An 8,208-nucleotide genomic window follows, 5' to 3' on the forward strand; every position below is an offset into this window, starting at 1 on the left:
GCATCTAGTGTGCGCTCCGCTCTCTTGTGAGGCGTCTAGTGTGCGCTCCGCTCTCTGGTGAGGCGTCTAGTGTGCGCTCCGCTCTCTGGTGAGGCGTCTAGTGTGCGCTCCGCTCTCTGGTGAGGCGTCTAGTGTGCGCTCCGCTCTCTGGTGAGGCGTCTAGTGTGCGCTCCGCTCTCTGGTGAGGCGTCTAGTGTGCGCTCCGCTCTCTGGTGAGGCCTCTAGTGTGCGCTCCGCTCTCTGGTGAGGCCTCTAGTGTGCGCTCCGCTCTCCAGTGAGGCGTCTAGTGTGCGCTCCGCTCTCTGGTGAGGCATCTAGTGTGCGCTCCGCTCTCTGGTGAGGCGTCTAGTGTGCGCTCCGCTCTCTGGTGAGGCGTCTAGTGTGCGCTCCGCTCTCTGGTGAGGCGTCTAGTGTGCGCTCCGCTCTCTGGTGAAGCGTCTAGTGTGCGCTCCGCTCTCTGGTAAGGCCTCTAGTGTGCGCTCCGCTCTCTGGTGAGGCCTCTAGTGTGCGCTCCGCTCTCTGGTGAGGCCTCTAGTGTGCGCTCCGCTCTCCGGTGAGGCGTCTAGTGTGCGCTCTGCTCTCTGGTGAGGCCTCTAGTGTGCGCTCCGCTCTCTGGTGAGGCGTCTAGTGTGCGCTCCGCTCTATAGTGAGGCGTCTAGTGTGCGCTCCGCTCTATAGTGAGGCGTCTAGTGTGCGCTCTGCTCTCTGGTGAGGCGTCTAGTGTGCGCTCCGCTCTCTGGTGAGGCCTCTAGTGTGCGCTCCGCTCTCTGGTGAGACGTCTAGTGTGCGCTCCGCTCTCTGGTGAGACGTCTACTGTGCGCTCCGCTCTCTGGTGAGGCCTCTAGTGTGCGCTCCGCTCTCTGGTGAGGCCTCTATTGTGCTCTCTGCTCTCTGGTGAGGCGTCTAGTGTGCGCTCCGCTCTCTGCTGAGGACTCTATTATGCGCTCCGCTCTCTGGTGAGGCGTCTAGTGTGCGCTCTGATCTCTGGTGAGGCCTCTAGTGTGCGCTCCGCTCTCTGGTGAGGCGTCTAGTGTGCGCTCTGCTCTCTGGTGAGGCGTCTAGTGTGCGCTCCGCTGTCTGGTGAGGCCTCTAGTGTGCGCTCCGCTCTCTGGTGAGGCCTCTAGTGTGCGCTCTGCTCTCTGGTGAGGCGTCTAGTGTGCGCTCCGCTCTCTGGTGAGGCCTCTAGTGTGCGCTCCGCTCTCTGGTGAGGCCTCTAGTGTGCGCTCCGCTCTCTGGTGAGGCGTCTAGTGTGCGCTCCGCTCTCTGGTGAGGCGTCTAGTGTGCGCTCCGCTCTATAGTGAGGCGTCTAGTGTGCGCTCCGCTCTATAGTGAGGCGTCTAGTGTGCGCTCCGCTCTATAGTGAGGCGTCTAGTGTGCGCTCCGCTCTATAGTGAGGCGTCTAGTGTGCGCTCCACTCTCTTGTGAGGCGTCTAGTGTGCGCTCCGCTCTCTGGTGAGGCGTCTAGTGTGCGCTCCGCTCTCTGGTGAGGCATCTAGTGTGCTCTCCGGTGAGGCGTCTAGTGTGCGCTCCGCTCTCTGGTGAGGCGTCTAGTGTGCGCTCCGCTCTCTGAGGCGTCTAGTGTGCGCTCCGCTTTCTGGTGAGGCCTCTAGTGTGCGCTCCGCTCTCTGAGGCCTCTAGTGTGCGCTCCGCTCTATAGTGAGGCGTCTAGTGTGCGCTCCGCTCTCTCTGGTGAGGCGTCTAGTATGCACTCCGCTCTATAGTGAGGCGTCTAGTATGCGCTCCGCTGTATAGTGAGGCGTCTAGTGTGCGCTCCGCTCTCTGGTGAGGCCTCTAGTGTGCGCTCCGCTCTATAGTGAGGCGTCTAGTATGCGCTCCGCTCTATAGTGAGGCGTGTAGTGTGCGCTCCGCTCTCTGAGGCGTCTAGTGTGCGCTCCGCTCTCTGGTGAGGCGTCTAGTGTGCGCTCCGCTCTCTGGTGAGGCGTCTAGTGTGCGCTCCGCTCTCTGGTGAGGCATCTAGTGTGCGCTCCGCTCTCTTGTGAGGCGTCTAGTGTGCGCTCCGCTCTCTGGTGAGGCGTCTAGTGTGCGCTCCGCTCTCTGGTGAGGCGTCTAGTGTGCGCTCCGCTCTCTGGTGAGGCGTCTAGTGTGCGCTCCGCTCTCTGGTGAGGCGTCTAGTGTGCGCTCCGCTCTCTGGTGAGGCGTCTAGTGTGCGCTCCGCTCTCTGGTGAGGCCTCTAGTGTGCGCTCCGCTCTCTGGTGAGGCCTCTAGTGTGCGCTCCGCTCTCCAGTGAGGCGTCTAGTGTGCGCTCCGCTCTCTGGTGAGGCATCTAGTGTGCGCTCCGCTCTCTGGTGAGGCGTCTAGTGTGCGCTCCGCTCTCTGGTGAGGCGTCTAGTGTGCGCTCCGCTCTCTGGTGAGGCGTCTAGTGTGCGCTCCGCTCTCTGGTGAAGCGTCTAGTGTGCGCTCCGCTCTCTGGTAAGGCCTCTAGTGTGCGCTCCGCTCTCTGGTGAGGCCTCTAGTGTGCGCTCCGCTCTCTGGTGAGGCCTCTAGTGTGCGCTCCGCTCTCCGGTGAGGCGTCTAGTGTGCGCTCTGCTCTCTGGTGAGGCCTCTAGTGTGCGCTCCGCTCTCTGGTGAGGCGTCTAGTGTGCGCTCCGCTCTATAGTGAGGCGTCTAGTGTGCGCTCCGCTCTATAGTGAGGCGTCTAGTGTGCGCTCTGCTCTCTGGTGAGGCGTCTAGTGTGCGCTCCGCTCTCTGGTGAGGCCTCTAGTGTGCGCTCCGCTCTCTGGTGAGACGTCTAGTGTGCGCTCCGCTCTCTGGTGAGACGTCTACTGTGCGCTCCGCTCTCTGGTGAGGCCTCTAGTGTGCGCTCCGCTCTCTGGTGAGGCCTCTAGTGTGCGCTCCGCTCTCTGGTGAGGCGTCTAGTGTGCCCTACGCTCTCTGGTGAGGAGTCTAGTGTGCGCTCCGCTCTATAGTGAGGCCTCTAGTGTGCGCTCTGCTCTCTGGTGAGGCGTCTAGTGTGCGCTCCGCTCTCTGGTGAGGCCTCTAGTGTGCGCTCCGCTCTATAGTGAGGCCTCTAGTGTGCGCTCTGCTCTCTGGTGAGGCGTCTAGTGTGCGCTCCGCTCTCTGGTGAGGCGTCTAGTGTGCGCTCCGCTCTCTGGTGAGGCGTCTAGTGTGCGCTCCGCTCTGTGGTAAGGAGTCTAGTGTGCGCTCCGCTCTCTGGTGAGGAGTCTAGTGTGCGCTCCGTTCTATAGTGAGGCCTCTAGTGTGCGCTCTGCTCTCTGTTGAGGCGTCTAGTGTGCGCTCCGCTCTCTGGTGAGGCGTCTAGTGTGCGCTCCGCTCTGTGGTAAGGAGTCTAGTGTGCGCTCCGCTCTCTGGTGAGGAGTCTAGTGTGCGCTCCGCTCTATAGTGAGGCCTCTAGTGTGCGCTCTGCTCTCTGGTGAGGCGTCTAGTGTGCGCTCCGCTCTCTGTTGAGGCGTCTAGTGTGCGCTCCGCTCTCTGGTGAGGCGTCTAGTGTGCGCTCCGCTCTATAGTGAGGCGTCTAGTGTGCGCTCCGCTCTATAGTGAGGCGTCTAGTGTGCGCTCCACTCTCTTGTGAGGCGTCTAGTGTGCGCTCCGCTCTCTGGTGAGGCGTCTAGTGTGCGCTCCGCTCTCTGGTGAGGCATCTAGTGTGCTCTCCGGTGAGGCGTCTAGTGTGCGCTCCGCTCTCTGGTGAGGCGTCTAGTGTGCGCTCCGCTTTCTGGTGAGGCCTCTAGTGTGCGCTCCGCTCTCTGAGGCCTCTAGTGTGCGCTCCGCTCTATAGTGATGCGTCTAGTGTGCGCTCCGCTCTCTCTGATGAGGCGTCTAGTATGCACTCCGCTCTATAGTGAGGCGTCTAGTATGCGCTCCGCTCTATAGTGAGGCGTCTAGTGTGCGCTCCGCTCTCTGGTGAGGCCTCTAGTGTGCGCTCCGCTCTATAGTGAGGCGTCTAGTATGCGCTCCGCTCTATAGTGAGGCGTGTAGTGTGCGCTCCGCTCTCTGAGGCGTCTAGTGTGCGCTCCGCTCTCTGGTGAGGCGTCTAGTGTGCGCTCCGCTCTCTGGTGAGGCGTCTAGTGTGCGCTCCGCTCTCTGGTGAGGCGTCTAGTGTGCGCTCCGCTCTCTGGTGAGGCGTCTAGTGTGCGCTCCGCTCTCTGGTGAGGCGTCTAGTGTGCGCTCCGCTCTCTGGTGAGGCGTCTAATGTGCGCTCCGCTCTCTGGTGAGGCGTCTAGTGTGCGCTCCGCTCTCTGGTGAGGCGTCTAGTGTGCGCTCCGCTCTCTGGTGAGGCGTCTAGTGTGCGCTCCGCTCTCTGGTGAGGCGTCTAGTGTGCGCTCCGCTCTCTGGTGAGGCCTCTAGTGTGCACTCCGCTCTCTGGTGAGGCCTCTAGTGTGCGCTCCGCTCTCCAGTGAGGCGTCTAGTGTGCGCTCCGCTCTCTGGTGAGGCGTCTAGTGTGCGCTCCGCTCTCTGGTGAGGCGTCCAGTGTGCGCTCCGCTCTCTGGTGAGGCGTCTAGTGTGCGCTCCGCTCTCTGGTGAGGCGTCTAGTGTGCGCTCCGCTCTCTTGTGATGCGTCTAGTGTGCGCTCCGCTCTCTGGTGAGGCCTCTAGTGTGCGCTCCGCTCTCTGGTGAGTCCTCTAGTGTGCGCTCCGCTCTATAGTGAGGCGTCCAGTGTGCGCTCCGCTCTATAGTGAGGCTTCTAGTGTGCGCTCCGCTCTCTGGTGAGGCCTCTAGTGCGCTCCGCTCTATAGTGAGGCGTCTAGTGTGCGCTCCGCTCTCTGGTGAGGCCTCTAGTGTGCACTCCGCTCCATAGTGAGGCGTCTAGTGTACGCTCCGCTCTCTGGTGAGGCGTCTAGTCTGCGCTCCGCTCTCTGGTGAGGCGTCTAGTGTGCGCTCCGCTCTCTGGTGAGGCGTCTAGTGTGCGCTCCGCTCTCTGGTGAGTCCTCTAGTGTGCGCTCCGCTCTATAGTGAGGCGTCCAGTGTGCGCTCCGCTCTATAGTGAGGCTTCTAGTGTGCGCTCCGCTCTCTGGTGAGGCGTCTAGTGTGCGCTCCGCTCTATAGTGAGGCGTCTAGTGTGCGCTCCGCTCTCTGGTGAGGCGTCTAGTGTGCGCTCCGCTCTCTGGTGAGGCGTCTAGTGTGCGCTCCGCTCTCTGGTGAGGTGTCTAGTGTGCGCTCTGCTCTCTGGTGAGGCCTCTAGTGTGCGCTCCGCTCTATAGTGAGGCCTCTAGTGTGCGCTCCGCTCTCTCTGGTGAGGCGTCTAGTGTGCGCTCCGCTCTATAGTGAGGCGTCTAGTGTGCGCTACGCTCTACAGTAAGACGTCTAGTGTGCCCTCCGCTCTCTGGTGAGGCGTCTAGTGTGCGCTCCGCTCTCTGGTGAGGCGTCTAGTGTGCGCTCCGCTCTATAGTGAGGCGTCTAGTGTGCGCTCCGCTCTATAGTGAGGCGTCTAGTGTGCGCTCCGCTCTATAGTGAGGCGTCTAGTGTGCGCTCCGCTCTACAGTAAGACGTCTAGTGTGCGCTCCGCTCTCTGGTGAGGCGTCTAGTGTGCGCTCCGCTCTCTGGTGAGGCGTCTAGTGTGCGCTCCGCTCTCTTGTGAGGCCTCTAGTGTGCGCTCCGCTCTCTGGTGAGGCGTCTAGTGTGCGCTCCGCTCTCTGGTGAGGCCTCTAGTGTGCGCTCCGCTCTCCAGTGAGGCGTCTAGTGTGCGCTCCGCTCTATAGTGAGGCCTCTAGTGTGCGCTCCGCTTTCTGGTGAGGCCTCTAGTGTGCGCTCCGCTCTCCGGTGAGGCGTCTAGTGTGCGCTCCCCTCTCCGGTGAGGCGTCTAGTGTGCGCTCCGCTCTATAGTGAGGCCTCTAGTGTGCGCTCCGCTCTCTGGTGAGGCCTCTAGTGTGCGCTCCGCTCTCTGGTGAGACGTCTAGTGTGCGCTCCGCTCTCTGGTGAGGCCTCTAGTGTGCGCTCCGCTCTATAGTGAGGCGTCTAGTGTGCGCTGCGCTCTCTGGTGAGGCCTCTATTGTGCGCTCCCCTCTATAGTGAGGCGTCTAGTGTGCGCTGCGCTCTCTGGTGAGGCCTCTATTGTGCGCTCCGCTCTCTGGTGAGGCGTCTAGTGTGCGCTCCGCTCTCTGGTGAGGCCTCTAGTGTGCGCTCCGCTCTCTGGTGAGGCCTCTATTGTGCGCTCCGCTCTCTGGTGAGGCGTCTAGTGTGCGCTCCGCTCTCTGGTGAGGCGTCTATTATGCGCTCTGCTCTATAGTGAGGCGTCTAGTGTGCGCTCTGCTCTCTGGTGAGGCGTCTAGTGTGCGCTCTGCTCTCTGGTGAGGCCTCTAGTGTGCGCTCCGCTCTATAGTGAGGCGTCTAGTGTGCGCTCCGCTCTCTGGTGAGGCGTCTAGTGTGCGCTCCGCTCTCTGGTGAGGCGTCTAGTGTGCGCTCCGCTCTCTGGTGAGGCGTCTAGTGTGCGCTCCGCTCTCTGGTGAGGCGTCTAGTGTGCGCTCCGCTCTCTGGTGAGGCGTCTAGTGTGCGCTCCGCTCTCTGGTGAGGCGTCTAGTGTGCGCTCCGCTCTATAGTGAGGCCTCTAGTGTGCGCTCCGCTCTCTGGTGAGGCGTCTAGTGTGCGCTCCGCTCTCTGGTGAGGCGTCTACTGTACGCTCCACTCTCTGGTGAGGCGTCTAGTGTGCGCTGCGCTCTCTGGTGAGGCCTCTAGTGTGCGCTCCGCTCTCTGGTGAGGCCTCTAGTGTGCGCTCCGCTCTATAGTGAGGCGTCCAGTGTGCGCTCCGCTCTATAGTGAGGCTTCTAGTGTGCGCTCCTCTCTCTGGTGAGGCGTCTAGTATGCGCTCCGCTCTCTGGTGAGGCGTCTAGTGTGCGCTCCGCTCTCTGGTGAGGCCTCTATTGTGCTCTCCGCTCTCTGGTGAGGCGTCTAGTGTGCGCTCCGCTCTCTGCTGAGGACTCTATTATGCGCTCCGCTCTCTGGTGAGGCGTCTAGTGTGCGCTCCGCTCTCTGGTGAGGCCTCTGGTGTGCGCTCCGCTCTCTTGTGAGACGTCTAGTGTGCGCTCTGCTCTCTGGTGGGACGTCTAGTGTGCGCACCGCTCTCTGGTGAGGCCTCTAGTGTGCGCTCCGCTCTCCGGTGAGGCGTCTAGTGTGCGCTCCGCTCTATAGTGAGGCGTCTAGTGTGCGCTCTGCTCTCTGGTGAGGCCTCTAGTGTGCGCTCCGCTCTCTGGTGAGGCATCTAGTGTGCGCTCTGCTCTCTGGTGAGGCGTCTAGTGTGCGCTCCGCTCTCTGGTGAGGCCTCTAGTGTGCGCTCCGCTCTCTGGTGAGGCCTCTAGTGTGCGCTCTGCTCTCTGGTGAGGCCTCTAGTGTGCGCTCCGCTCTCTGGTGAGGCCTCTAGTGTGCGCTCCGCTCTCTGGTGAGGCCTCTAGTGTGCGCTCCGCTCTCTGGTGAGGCGTCTAGTGTGCGCTCCGCTCTCTGGTGAGGCGTCTAGTGTGCGCTCCGCTCTATAGTGAGGCGTCTAGTGTGCGCTCTGCTCTCTGGTGAGGCGTCTAGTGTGCGCTCCGCTCTATAGTGAGGCGTCTAGTGTGCGCTCCGCTCTATAGTGAGGCGTCTAGTGTGCGCTCCACTCTCTTGTGAGGCGTCTAGTGTGCGCTCCGCTCTCTGGTGAGGCGTCTAGTGTGCGCTCCGCTCTCTGGTGAGGCATCTAGTGTGCTCTCCGGTGAGGCGTCTAGTGTGCGCTCCGCTCTCTGGTGAGGCGTCTAGTGTGCGCTCCGCTTTCTGGTGAGGCCTCTAGTGTGCGCTCCGCTCTCTGAGGCCTCTAGTGTGCGCTCCGCTCTATAGTGAGGCGTCTAGTGTGCGCTCCGCTCTCTCTGGTGAGGCGTCTAGTATGCACTCCGCTCTATAGTGAGGCGTCTAGTATGCGCTCCGCTCTATAGTGAGGCGTCTAGTGTGCGCTCCGCTCTCTGGTGAGGCCTCTAGTGTGTGCTCCGCTCTATAGTGAGGCGTCTAGTATGCGCTCCGCTCTATAGTGAGGCGTGTAGTGTGCGCTCCGCTCTCTGAGGCGTCTAGTGTGCGCTCCGCTCTCTGGTGAAGCGTCTAGTGTGCGCTCCGCTCTCTGGTGAGGCGTCTAGTGTGCGCTCCGCTCTCTGGTGAGGCGTCTAGTGTGCGCTCCGCTCTCTTGTGAGGCGTCTAGTGTGCGCTCCGCTCTCTGGTGAGGCGTCTAGTGTGCGCTCCGCTCTCTGGTGAGGCGTCTAGTGTGCGCTCCGCTCTCTGGTG

This window comes from Ranitomeya imitator, chromosome 1, assembly GCF_032444005.1.
Source record: "Ranitomeya imitator isolate aRanImi1 chromosome 1, aRanImi1.pri, whole genome shotgun sequence".
NCBI lineage: Eukaryota > Metazoa > Chordata > Amphibia > Anura > Dendrobatidae > Ranitomeya > Ranitomeya imitator.